The sequence below is a fragment of the Dipodomys spectabilis genome, unplaced genomic scaffold, assembly GCF_019054845.1.
Source record: "Dipodomys spectabilis isolate Male_0828 unplaced genomic scaffold, ASM1905484v1 ptg000298l, whole genome shotgun sequence".
Classification (NCBI taxonomy): Eukaryota; Metazoa; Chordata; class Mammalia; order Rodentia; family Heteromyidae; genus Dipodomys; species Dipodomys spectabilis.
The window spans coordinates 155,955-164,128 of NW_024870975.1; the positions used below are offsets into that span (position 1 = coordinate 155,955).

General features: G+C 33.1%; 1 pseudogene; it reads right to left on the bottom strand.

The window, feature by feature from the left end:
* Nucleotides 1–7,690: 7,690 nt before the first annotated feature.
* On the bottom strand, nt 7,691–7,790 carry LOC122127303 (annotated as a pseudogene).
* Nucleotides 7,791–8,174: the final 384 nt, after the last annotated feature.

Genomic DNA, 8,174 nt, shown 5'->3' on the forward strand with positions numbered 1-8,174 from the left:
AAGAGTTTGGAAGTGGAAATATTCTAAATAACAATAAAAATTGCTAACATGGATAGAAGATGGATCACATTTTGTCATATATAATTTTGAAAAAAACATACTAGGAATGAAAATTTAAAAGTCAAAATTTAAAACACTATTTGGATCATAACTACACAGTATAGCTCAGTGGTTAAACATTGGCCTAGCATATGTGAAGCAATGGTGTGATCTCTTAAGCATTACAAAGCACACACACAAAAACCACAAGAACACACACACACACACACACACACACACCACATACACACATTTGGAATATTGATATTATCATATTAAACAGAGGAAATTATCACAAACAGAAAATGTAGGTTAATATATGAAATAATAATATTTCTCGTCCTATTTAAAAGTTTAGTAGAAATAAAATAATCACAATAGCTTCTCATAGATTAAGTAAACTGAAAATTAAGCAATAGAAGACATGAGAACATTTTCAAATAAGTTTTAAATAATAAACATTTTGACACATGTATCCTTTCATTTTGACAAAAAATTGATGCTAGTGGTGTTTTAAATCAAGATTTAGAATATTATAACCAAGTGCTCTATATCTCGCTAGGGGTGGCTATATCTCTAATCATTTCTCTCTGAATATTTTTATAATAAGGTATTATACTTGCTCAGTCTCTCCCGAATTACAAACCCTATTTACATTTCCCACCATCGCTAGAAAATAGCAGCCACAAATCACCATGCCCAGCTCAAACATTTTTTTTTAAGTTAAGTAAAAATATTTCCAAAAATCACCAGGTAATGAAACTTTTCTTAATAAAGTATGTGCTTCTTAAAAATACAGTATTTGCTACCTGGACAAATATGTTTACATCTATAAGAAATAAATTTTTTAAATTTACCAACCGTATAAAAATTCAAAAAATAATTTTTAAATATTCACTTTATAAATATTTTGAAAACAAAATATATTTGTCTGAATAATTTACATGTGTAAAAATCATGCAAAATTATATTAACTAGTCCTACAACTCTGAAAAAAGAATTACCCTGAAGAAACAGAAGAAAATATTTAAGTTCAAAATTTGAAATTTAGATAATAAAATGAAATGTACTTTTTAGATGACTAAAGTAACTGTAAACCCTCTGCATACAAATTTTCTTATAAAAATGCATGAACAAAGAAAGCAAAAGCACTCATTGATCAACAGCAACAGCAAAAGCATCAGTAGTTCTTTTTTTGAGCATACAAAAAAAATCGATGGAAGAGATAACAACGTTCCTTCCATAAGCTGGGAAGGGAGGTGAAGGGTAAACAAAGGAGGAGGCTGCAATGCTTGGTAAGAAATGTATGCATTATCCTGCCCATGTAATTGTAACCCCTCTGTACAGTATGCTCTCAAATAAAATAAAATAAAATTTTAAAAATAAATAAATAAATAAATAAAAAGAAATGTACTTATTTATGTAACTGTAACCCCTTTGTACATTACCTTTACAATAAAATTAAATTGAAATTAAAAATAAACCAAAAAATATACCAATAAGAATTCTTATAAGCCATTGGTTAAAACCTTTGTAAAAAATTGCCCTAAGTACCCAAGGAATATATTTTGATGATGCTACTTTAATAATTAAACTTCAGTAGAGAAGCAAAAAGTGTAAAATCTGTTACAAAGTAAAGTAATTAATCAGAATATGTTACTATTCATAATAATCATAAGCTGAATTTATAGGGATAGTCAAATATGTAAGAAATGAGACAATTTGCCATACATTTGCACTTAATATGTGAGAAAGAATTTTCTAGGTCTTAAATATATCTTAAGCTTAATACTCAAAACTTAAAATATATCTTAAATTTAATAAAGAAGCTATTCTGTCACATCATATGATAATCAGATAAAGCTGATATTAGAGCAAAGAACAGATTCTACTAAGTTTTTGTATGTTAATGTATATACTTATTTTGGTTGTGGGAAACTGTGGGGATTTCGACTTGAGTTATTGCTCATGCTAGGCTGGCGTCATATCAGTGGTTAATTTTAGGATAGGGGTTCCCTTTCCACAAGAACATGCATCTGATCTGTCATGTTAGCCTTCCCATCATCAATGGAATCAGAGTTGCAGACCAACTTGTCTAGCTTCCTACCTTGCCTGGCCTGGATTCTGCAGTCCTTCCAATCTTAGACTGTAGATAGTGCAGTGTGGTGGAAATGATCCAATCCACCCAGCTGTAGATTGAGAAGGAGGTCCACTAAACTTTCGGCCTGGTTCTATTCTCAAGCCTCCTCAGTAGTTACGAGTAGAAGTGGGAGCCCATGGTGCCAAGCAGTAAGAGTATTTTCTAAAGTAACTAGACATATATATGACTTGTGATTACCTCAGGAAAAAAATAAAAAAGCAGTGAAGCATAGAGGACAGACAGAATTTTAACTAGCTACTCAGAGGCTGAATCAGCTTAGGTAGCTACTCGAGAGGCTGAGATCTGAAGGCCACTGTTCAAAGCCAGTCAAATCATGAAAATACATGTGATTATCTCCAAAAAACCAGAAGTGGAAGTGGCTCAAGTGGTAGACCATTACCTTTAGACAGAGAAGCTGAGGAATAATGCTTGCGCAGTATGAAGCCTCAAGAATAATGAATGTATGCATGAGCACATGCACATGTGTGTGCGGGGACTCGCACGAGCGTCCACACACATGCACACAAACACACACAAATGAGTATTTCAATGTGAAGTTCTTTCATTTTAACCTTGTATTACTTTATTTCCCTGTATTAGTTCACAAATTAACAAAATCAGCTAACCACCTATTTACATACAACTCATGTTTCTTTAAAGTCTACTCTCTTTTTGGAAGCCTGCTTTTATTTGACCCAAAAGTAAATTATTCAGGAAGTCAATTCATCTCTCTCAAGTCTGTTGTATTAGATAATTTTTAGGTTCCTCCTAGGAACATGATTTTGTGTAATCCTGCATGAAGCAACATAACCCTGTCAAACAATTAATAATAGGTTTTTCCCCGCCTGGCGAACATCTGTAGTTTTACTAACTTCATAAAATTCATGATCTGTCTGTGTATGCCAAAGACTGCTGGGCAAATAAAAAGACCCTTCTCAGAACTTAGCATTTGTATACTATTCATAGGTATGAGGTGTTTAAATATTACTGAATTTTTTTGGAATAAATAATATTCATCTTGACTATCTTGAGAAAGAAAAATTAGTTTCTCAGTGCTTCAGGTAAGAACATGAGTGAAAGAAACAAAAGGAAAAGTGAAGAACAATAATCCATATATTCAAATGAAACAAAACAACCCAAGAAAACACAAATTAATTCAGTACTCAAGAACCTGCAGGAAATGCAAATATTAAAAAAATCAACTATGACAAGCTTATGAATATCCTTAATCCATGGGAGTGAACTGTTGTAAGGATAGTGCTTAAAGCCCAGACTGGACAGAAAGATCTGTACACAATGCCACGCACCTGTTATTTTAAATTCCAGGAAGAATAACATAAAGTGTACTGAGCCCCAAATCAGATACAAGTAGGAAGCCAGATTCTATCTGAAAAATGGTAAGAACAACCATTTTGGGGGCACAAGACACTCAATTCAAACTCTAATATTATGGGTATTAAAGAAAAAAACTATGATTTTAAATAATTGGAATAATGGTAAGATTTGAGTATTTGAGTGGAGAAAAATCCATGAGAGAGATAGAATGAACCCACATTGCAATACTTTCTACTTAAATGATAATGTTTTGTGGTACTTCAGACAAAACAGTTACCTTGCTAGTGAGTATGGATTTGCACTTGGGTGATGGAAATACTCTACTTACACAGGGGTAAATTAAATAGATTTTTGGGGGTAGATTGTACTTCTTGAACTAAGACCCTAGATGATGTCCCTGAGCTTTTTCTCTCAAGGCTACCACTCTACCACTTTCAGCCACAGTTCCAATTCTGATTTTCTGTTGGTTGTTTGGAGATAAGAGGCTCATGGACTTTCCTGCCCAGGATGGCTTCAAACCACAATCGTCAGATCTCACCCTCCGAGTAACCAGAATTCCAGCCATGAGTCATCAATGATTTTAATAATTTAGTAAATTGTGCAGTTACAGAAGTTATAAATTATCCTTATAACCTGTGTAATATATGTGTGTGTATATATCAATGCATGGGATAGAAATATTTTAGCATATTTTTGTATCTACAATAGAGTTGTGAAATCATCCTTCATTATAAAATAAAATGGTAGCTGGGCGCCGGTGGCTCATGCCTGTAATCCTAGCTACTCAGGAGGCAGAGATCTGAGAATCGCAAGTCAAAGCAGACAGGAAAGGAAAGTTTGAGAGATTCTTATCTCCAATAAACCACTCAAAAACCGGAAGGGGCACTGTGGCCCAATTGGTAGAGTGCTAGCCATGAGCTGAAGAGCTGAGGGAGAGCGCCCAGGTCCCAAGTTCAAGCCCCACGACAGACGAAAAATAAATAAATAAAAATAAAATAAAATGGAAACAAAAGTTAATAAGGAGCAAAACAAAGAGAATTGTCACAGGTTTCTTGTTGTTGAATGTAATATGAATTGTGAGAATCAGTTTGGCAAAATCATCTCTACTTTAACAAAATGGATAATAGCTATTAAATCCAATCCATCTATTTGCCCATATTGTGCATCCTCACACATGAGTGTCAAAATCAAACCACAGTTTCTGCCATTGTATTTAACTCACCTGTTATAAGTTAGAGGATAGATGAAGTAATCAAATAAAGATTAAAATAATAGTATGTGAGGCTATGAGTTAAAGCTGAAAATGATTTTAAGTATGATAATAGCTTATTAAATTGCATATTTCTTACTTTTACTCTATTGTCATGTCCCTCATTGCCACATTAGAAAAGTACATAGAAGGTTCTCACTAAATTATATGTACAATTATGAAAAAAAGTATTGAAAAAATATGGACACAGTGTGGTTTTAGCTTATTGTGACCTGTAGGGGGTAGTGTGTTTTTGAGGATTTGCAATACGTTCTAATGGAGATGAAGAGAGGGATGTGATTATTCTGGAAAAGTGGCTAGAGGGTTGTTCTCAGAAAGATAGTGATGAATTCTTCCAAAAGGTTACAGGAAAATCACTTTCACAACCATGTTCACTGCTGCACTATTCACTGTAGAAAACTGATGGAAATAGCCCAGATTCCCTTTGGCAGAGGGATGGTTAGAGAAAGTGTGGCACATGTACACAATTGGATTGCACCAATCCATTATGAAGACTGTTACATTATTTGCAAAGAAATGGATAGATCTAAAAATATGTTAAGTAAACTAAGTCAGAGACACACACACAAAGGACCCATGTTCTGTCTCATATTTGGAAGATAGAACTTTATGCAAGTTTTCACAACAATATTAACCAAAGCATGCTATTTGCAGTGGAGAATTTCAAAGGTGTATTTTCTTATAAAATTGAATTTTTAATCCAACAAAATGAATACCAGGAAACTATCACTTAAGATGTGAGGGGAATTCAAAGGGAAGGAATAAAAAGAGTTATGGAGGAAGAGCGTGAAGGCATAATATTCAATACAGATAGTATGAAAGTAGAAAAAATTAAAGTGGGGTGAGATTTGGAAGGGTGTGGAGAAGTTATGTAAAGATCCATTGTACTTAAAAACTGATTTGTTGAATGGAAATTCTCTTGTACAATTATTTAAGATAATAAAAATATAATTAAAAACAAGGGAGACATTTTATCTTAAACTGTGTTCTCTTAAACCATGAGTCAATATAATAGTTTCCTCCTCAGAAATGTTCTTTGCAGGTATGTTCCTCACATTAACAGAAAAGTGATCAGCACAATATATATCAATCCATCACATTGCACATCATAAAGAGACACACTATAAATTCTATTTCCATCTCTTTTAAAAATAAAATTGTTTGCTCTATAAATTGATCAGAGGCATGAATTTTGTGGCTAGTTAGTTCATTGAACATCTGTCTCTCTCTTCCTCTCTCTCATTCATGGTTCTCATATGATTGTTCCATAATCATCCTAATTTATTTTGTTGTTATATTTTTGGTTGCATCATTTCACTTTCTGCTCTGCCATTTCCCAAATCATTTACATAGAAAGTATTATTTCCTATGTTTTCATTCCTAGAATAAGCTGCACATGGAGACACCAATGGTCCTCATTTTCATTCTGTACCTTTTAATACGGAGGAAAACCTTTCCTCTGCTTTCTATCAATTCTCTACTCTCCAGTTAGAATAATTTAGAATAGTAAAAATGGAAAAAGAGAAAATAAGTCATGGTGAAAAAAAAAGATGCAGAAAATTCACTGGATTTTTCTGAACAGTTCAACCAACGTCAACTACTGGGGAAATACATAGACACCTCATTCCGACCGGTACTCAGTCTCTGGTTAGGCAATTCTGATGAAGACAAGGAAGAAGATGAAAAAGTGAGGAATGGTATCATTTGCAAGAAAAAAATGGAGAAGGATCCAAGCAAATTTCTTCTTTGGGCTGCCGAAATTAATCGGCTTTCTACAGTGTGGTGAAACCTTTCCAAAAGGCCACTAGGGATGACGATGTGTATACCGCTCTTCATCAGGAAACCTACAGTTGACACTGACACATTGTCCATGAGTTGGTGGCTTGAGGCAGATATTCATGCAATAACTGTGAATGGCTGGACACACCTGCACAGTGCTTATACGTGGAATAATACCAGTGTAGCTTCTTTCTTACTTCATCATGATGCAGATACCAATGTCTAAACGAAAGTCCTCTTGACCCCCTTGCATCTTGCTGCTGGGAATAGAAACAGCAAAGATACGTTTGATCTCCTTCTTTTGAACCATTATATTAAACCAGGTCTGAAGAACAACTTGGAAGAAACTGCATTTGATACTGCCAAAAGATAAGTATGTATGATTACCTCTTTGAAGTTGTGAAAGGCTATACAAATTGTTCTCCTACGTCTTAATGATTTGGTTAAGTTACTTAAATTTCAAAAATGCCAGTCCATCCGTTGTCTCTGTACAAAATATTTTCACAATACAAAGCAACAGCAATATCTTACTTTAAAAATTCATGGATTCCATGGTATTCTTCCAAATGAATTGCCTGACTTTGATGTCAAAATATATTCAAGAGTTGTTTGTATACATCTATAATGATTTCTGTAGAGCTTGTGATTTTTAAAATCAGAAATAATTTTAATGTATCTGTTGAAATGAGTAGTACAGAACCTAAAGACATTTCCGGTGCTTGTCTGAAGAAAGTATATTTTAACATATTCTGTATTCTGTTTGTAAAATGTCCATAATCTATTTCATTCTCTCCTAGATATAATGCTTTGAATACTACATTATTATATATTATATAAATTCATAAATAAATGTGTCCTTACAGATTGAATTCCATATAAAAACAGTTTAAGATTCTTTTTTCTCCTAGGTCCTTATAGTATTTTATTTCTTTGGGATAAAATTAAAATGTTATCTAATTTCAAAAGTTTTGTAAAGGTTATGCTATGTAAAGACCTTTCTAAATTGAAGATTTAATACACTGATGTCAAACTAACTTTTAATTATATGAATCACATATGTTGTTACACTTGTATTTTTGTAATCAACTTTTTAATAACTGTTTTTCATTTCTAGCAACTGAAGAATGAAAAATATGGAATAATTCGCATATTTTCATATCATCCTTGTACAAGTGGCATGTTAATCTCTATATTGTTGTAATTTATGTATACGTGCTGCTGGAGCATGTAGTATCCTGTAAATTTAAGTTGTTAATGATGCAATCTTTATACAGGCATATATCCTTGGTTGCCTATTTGTAGCAAGGAAACCTTATTGTTACTAACAATGTTATTGATCTTATTTCTCTGAAATTCTGTGTATAGTGGAAAAACATATTGTTTGGTAGATTGCTCAAACTTGCATTTTTTTGCCAATGACTATTGTAAGTCATTTTCATTTTAAATTTGATCATACTTTGAAGCCATTATGGCTAGGTTCAAAGAGATGGCTTTTCAAGTACTTATTTATCAACTGAGTTAGCTTTGTGGAGCTAATGGATTCAAAGTAAGCCTTGCTGAAGTGCTACTTCTAAACTTTTGCAGCTTAAAATTTCCCAAATGAGGTCTTAC